The sequence below is a fragment of the Porites lutea genome, chromosome 9 (genome assembly GCF_958299795.1).
Source record: "Porites lutea chromosome 9, jaPorLute2.1, whole genome shotgun sequence".
Classification (NCBI taxonomy): Eukaryota; Metazoa; Cnidaria; class Anthozoa; order Scleractinia; family Poritidae; genus Porites; species Porites lutea.
In genome coordinates, this window is record NC_133209.1 from 24,529,218 (window position 1) to 24,535,642 (window position 6,425).

The window sequence follows — 6,425 nt, forward strand, 5'->3', positions numbered from 1 at the left end:
ACAAGCGATAAATTTCTTTCGCAAAGTGAAGTATAATTTACTTAACCAGACCATTTGACGAAAATTTCTTGTTATATGCTTTATTCATATTTGCTTGGCTTATTCAGGCTACATGCCAGGTGTTTGATGACAATGTTTGTGTGCTATAATTATGCTGATAAGTTTTTGCACCTTTATATTGAAACTCATGAGCCAAACGTTTGTAAACTCTAGCAAAACACTCTTCTATTATGGAGGAACTTTTAACGTCTTTCGGGGCCCTAATATGGTGTCAAATTTTTAGGGAAACAAACTTGATTTTTGGCCAAACAGACTATAGCTGTTTTGTCTTTGAAGAGAGCGCGAGGCAAACGTCCGTGAGTACAGTGTAAGCCAGTGATTCTTTAGGTAGAGCTAACAAAGTTAACGTAAGCTGCACTTTAGGTGGCACACCCATGGGTGCAGTGTAACCCAGTGATTCTTTAGGTAGAGCCAACAAACATAGTCTGCACTTTAGGTGGCACACCCAAAGGTGCAGTGTAACCCAGTGATTCTTTAGGTAGAGCTAACAAACATAGGCTGCACTTTAGGTGGCACACCCATGGGTGCAGTGTAACCCAGTGATTCTTTAGGTAGAGCTAACAAACATAGGCTGCACTTTAGGTGGCACACCCATGGGTGCAGTGTAACCCAGTGATTCTTTAGGTAGAGCTAACAAACATAGGCTGCACTTATGGTGGCACACCCATGGGTGCAGTGTAACCCAGTGATGCTTTAGGTAGAGCTAACAAACATAGGCTGCACTTTAGGTGGCACACCCATGGGTGCAGTGTAATCAAGTGATTCTTTAGGTAGAGCTAACAAACATAGGCTGCACTTTAGGTAGCACACCCGTGGGTGCAGTGTAACCCAGTTATTCTTTAGGCAGAGCTTACAAACATATACTATACAGGTGTACATCAGACGGCAACAAGTTTTCCAGTTAAAACTTTGTCATAAAGTGCTACACCATGGCACATCGACTATTTCATTATCGCGCTTGTTTTGACGCACAATTGATAGTCAGGAGAAGTCGTATTGTCTAAAACCACAGCAAAAGACAAATTTACACACATCACAGCGTTAAGGTAAGGCAATACACGGCATTTCCTTCAGGTACATTTACATTTTCTGTTAGGTTATAAGCGATTAAATCGCATGCAGCGACGAACAAAACGCGAAGCCGTCAGATATTCTAGAACCGTGTTATCTACAGTGCTGTGCATTATTATTGCTTAACTAACTAACTACGCACTGATGGAAATAAGTTTCGGCCGCTTTAAATTTTGAAACAATTCACTGGTACTGTATAGTCATAATACTTATTGGAGCGGAAAGTTAGCACGCGAGCAGGGCGATTCTGCTGTGGTTTCTGTAATGTAGAAGATATTACGGCAATGAGGCTCCCGAGGTCCGTTGTGGAAATCACAACTACATGTAGGATGAAATGCATTCTGTGTGCAGACGTCTCCTTTTCCAGGTTAGGTTAAATAAACCGTACCAACGGTTTGTTTGACAAAGCTCCCGCGAGACGGTTTCTCGGTGATTTTATTAATTTTTCCGATCCATTTGTTTTTTCAGCTCTATTTTCGCGGCTTTTGCGATACAAACTAAATTCATTTTTAGTTGTGATATGGCATTACACTGCTTAATCATGACGGCTTTGGAAGAAACTGAATATATTGCGCTTCGCGATTTCGCAAAATCTCTGCGGGAATTAAAAAAAAATTTCTTCCAAAAAAGCGTTTTCACGCTTCTTTCTCTAGTCAATTATCTCGTTTGTCTCGTTTTCTAAAGGTCCTTGAGAACAGAATAAGACAATATTTTATTACCGACAACCTAAAAACCTGATTTTAGACCAGATCGAAACAAAACTGACCTCTGAAATGGAAGAAGAAAAGCCTTTTATTTTTGCCGGCTTCGGCCCGCCGACGCGATCGTGTCTGTTTTGCTTTCATATGATGACATTTTCCTGACAGAAGGGTGTCGGGAGAAACACCTCGCGCTGATCATACGTGACAAAATCCGCCGCGCCTAAACTAATTAAGAAAAGTCTCCTCGAAAGCTCCATACAATTCCTTATAACAAAATTATAAGGAATTGTATGGAGCTCTCCGGGATACTTACAGTGCAAGCCCTTTGTGTCCCCTCATGAACAATAGATGACTGTTTAACTGTGACAATAGACGGATAGAAACGCACCAATTACTGATTACGAGTCTTCATAGCCAATAAGATCACGGCTTTACTGACATACGACCAATTACATCGCGACGTAATTGACCAATCAGATCAATAACCAGAGTATAACACCATCAGCTAACTTGATACAACTCACTTTGACTCTAGCCTGAAGATGACCACCGCACAGGTTGTCGAAACGTCATTCACTGTCAACAACAACATTCCTATTCAGGACTACGTTCACCCGGACGATCAAAGTCAACCTACTTTTTTCAAGTTCTCTAAATTGCGATCGTGTTCTGCTAAAGCTTCTTGCATAGATTCTCTGCTGCCATAACATAAGATGTCATCTGCAATTACTTCTACTCCATAGAGGCAATGGAGGAGATTTTTATAAGAAATGGGAGGCTGCAGAGGAGGAGCAGGTTACTGGATTGGAGAACAAGAAGAGAAAGGTTGAGATGGACAAAGCTAGTGCCGAAGAAGTAAGACTTGAAGCGACTGAAAAATTGAGCGCAACGAACAAGGGAAACAACACCGGAGAAGGCCTTGTCAAGCCCAAGAAAGAACGACGAAGAGGCAGGAAAACTGTACAATTCCTCCGTGAAAAATCTGAAAGGCACTATCAAATTCGCTAAGAAGAGCTACTCATGAGACACAAAGAACATGATGATGCGAATCATGCAGCAACAAAATAATTCAACGACGCCTCTTATGTCTAAATTGGTAACAAATAAACAGTCTGTTTATTTTCATGAACTGAGGATTTCTAATACCTTCTTTAATGTTGTTTTTGTCACTTACAATTTATTTGCCCCTTACTTAAATTTACATTAGGTGGTTCCGTCAAACAATCTGTGTATTTTCTTGACCTGAGATTTTTTCATGTCTTATCCTATCCTGTAAACTTGTTTTTGTTATTTACACTTGAGTTACGCTTTATTTAACTTTACATGCAGATGTATAGTTCTGGTTGTTCAGACACGAATTTTCAGAGATCTGCTTTTTTGAGATTTTTAGAGTAGAAATGTTTCTGAAAACATTCAGATAAAGTACTCTTGTAATTTTGGAGGCTCCAGATAAAAAAAACTTTGATCTAGTGTTGCCATAAAGACATGTCAGTGCATTTCTTAGTATGGCGCAAACAAGATACATTGTCCACAATACTGAGGCCAATTTTGAGGTTTTTCTTGTAATCTATAAACTTAAATAGTTTGCTGTGTCCCCGGAAAGCCACTCCACAGCAATTCTAACGTGACTCATTGAGGTGCTGAATGCTTGCATCGCTGGTGTCAAAACAGCATTTTTGTACGGCTCTTGAAGTTACACCCTTGAAGGATATGCCAGATCCCCAAGATTCACGTTGGTCGCCCCAAGGGTGATGTAGTGTGTAGGTCCTATTTATTTTACTGATAATACGTTAAAAATAGTACAAAATTTCATACATGAAGGTGTGGCAGCGGTCCCCTCAGCCACGCCCTAAATCTACCCCAAGCAGATTACTGAATATAAGTGCAAAAAATTCATCGGTATAGACAGGCAGGATTTCATTAACATACTCATGATCACCTACAGGTCCATACATATTGGCAATCAGGCGATTTGGCGGCACAAGAGGCTGAAACTTCAGTGCATGCACCCGTTTGTGCCCGTCATAGACGATGCGTTGATTTTCTCCTGGTCAGCTGATTGGCCTAACGGTGCCATCAATAAAACCCAAAACAATTATCGAGGGCACCTCCCTTTATCTGGACGGCATTTGCATATTCCTCTAATTTTACTAGCTGTAAGATAGCGGGATTCCACTGCAAGATTCGGTGGCTGTGGTTGGTATAAATAAAACCCAGCACTTCATTCGTTATCATGCTCAGAACCGGCGCGGGTCTTCCAAAGCGCGCCATCATGTACGAATATCGACATGGGTATGCAAGTCTTCAAAAAGGCATGCACAGTCCTTCCATACTATCGATGATTGAACGTTGTCGGCACGTGAATACCCCAGAAATCTGGAGGGCCTCGGCTAGAGCAGGTAGGCCATTTTTGCTGACTCTGAACTTAGCAACACACTCTGAATCCTTCATCTCATCCAAGTCAAATCTCTTGAATTCGTCATACGGCAAGTTAAGGTTTTTGGAACTGTTTAGGTCATAAGGAATTAGATATTCGTCTTCTGAAATCACGTTGTCGAACAAAGCAGTTGTGAACAAGACGCTACGGAGCGTACACTTCGGCGTCGTGGTTGGAACTGATTAGTTGTAAATGCGGGGGAATAGTAAGAAATGAAATATGGTAAGAGTAAGGTGTTAATTTGTGAAATTATGGGATTTGTCAGGATATTCTGAAAAGAGCAACATCTGAGAGGCCTACTTGCCAAAAACTCTCATTTCGGGACAAATTGTCTCTGAGATATTAGCGCAGTTATGCTCTGATGACTCCATACAAATCCTTCTAAATTTGACTTGGGTCTAAACGTTTAGACCTAAGTCAAACATGAGGTTACCGGCGGTGAATGACAAGCCTAACAAAACAAACAGTGAAAAAAAGAATTCTCTATGTTTGTTAGTCACATCAGGCTTCAAAAACACCATAGCAGCCTCTAATAGCGATTAAAGATATGTACGGCATGGGTAAGGAGTCAATTACGTTGAGCATGGAATTGGCTAAAACTCAATGTTAAGAGTTCGAAGGTTTTGAGGATAATTATTCACTGACTTTCAGTACGCAGGGATGTCGGATTAACACAAGGAAGTTTGATACCAAAGGAACATAGCCTTCGCAAAGCTTTAAAACACAGCATCCACCAACACAAACTTGACTTGAACTTAGGTAAAACTAAACAGTCTCTGCCAATAATAACAAACTCTCACTTGAACTTTAGATATCTTACGGCTTCAGCCAACTTGTAAACACAGAACTTGAAAATGGACCTTCGTCACACAGCAGTCCAGCTCGTGCGAAAAAACTTAGTTCGTCAAAAGAACTCGCTTGGAACTTGTATACCGTTTAACATAAGTAAAAGGTTCTAGAAAATACTAAACAGGCCAATAGTAGTAGCTTTTCGACATATTTTAAAAATTTCAGTAACTAATGCAAATCTGCTGACTCATCCTGAAATGTAAATATGCCCTAATTAATTATTCATGAATGATCCAAAAACATAGAAAGTCACGCAACGCATGAAAGCAATTTTTCCACGTAACACTCAACAAAGACAAAATATCTTTGTACAGCATTTTGTAACTTTAAATTCATCGTAAAACAGTTCAAAAGGAGGGCTCACTCGTGAAATGTTTTTCAACACTCGAAGAGTAATTTCGTGTCTCTGGGCGGCCACGTAATATCCTCTATTTATTCCTCGAGTAAATTAAAGATTAACCTCGAAGAGATCTCAAGATATCAAGAAGTAGTCAGGTCTCATTTCGTGAAATAGCCGAAAGGACACAAACTTGCACGTCCAATCTTGTCCCGAAACTAGTGCATCTTTTCATAACTATTTTTCACATTCCGAACTACCTTGGGTCGCGGTAGCGCAATCGGCTAATCCCTCATCTTAGAGTCTCCACTGATCTGACGGGTCACATAGGTGAGTCGGTTCAAACCCCGGAAAAGCCAAAATAATTATTCTTTCTTCCTCGAAAAAGTTGAAGAATACATCAAAGAATCGAAGTGATCTCGAGATATCTCGAACTAATTCGATTCTCACTTGGTCAAATACCCGAATAAAATCGCAAACCTACAAACTTTGCTTGCCCAATCTTGTCGAAAAACTCAACTTTGATACATTCCTGAGCATCGCGAATCCTTTTCTTCGCTTCGCCGAAGTAACAAAACTCTGGCATCTCTGAAAGACGTCATGGCGAAGCAAACTCCAACCCACGATCAGAAGTTCTTATTTTACCTGTTTTTTTTTTTTTTTTTTTTAGGCAACGTAAGTCTGACCGTCGCGACCTCTGCTTGCTTGAGTTTATATTTTCGCGCCAAAAAGACGCGGTATTAGTTCCACGTCTCCTGGGCCTGGTACGCCGTCCTCTTGGTCGCCGTCCAGGTTTGCTTAAGGTCGGTATTTAATGAGTGAACAGACGCTTCCGCTCCTAAGGATATCCAACCTTCGTAAATGCATCTATGATTGGCCACGGCGCATTCTCCAGGATGTCAAATTTTATCTTGCATTTAGGGCCACTGTTTCGGCTGACTGAAAATGTGTAAGAAGCAAGTGGATTGAC

General features: G+C 40.8%; 1 pseudogene; it reads right to left on the minus strand.

Moving 5' to 3' along the window:
- Positions 1 to 3,670: 3,670 nt before the first annotated feature.
- Positions 3,671 to 4,428, minus strand: LOC140948028 (uncharacterized; annotated as a pseudogene).
- Between the last annotated feature and the right edge of the window lie 1,997 nt (positions 4,429 to 6,425).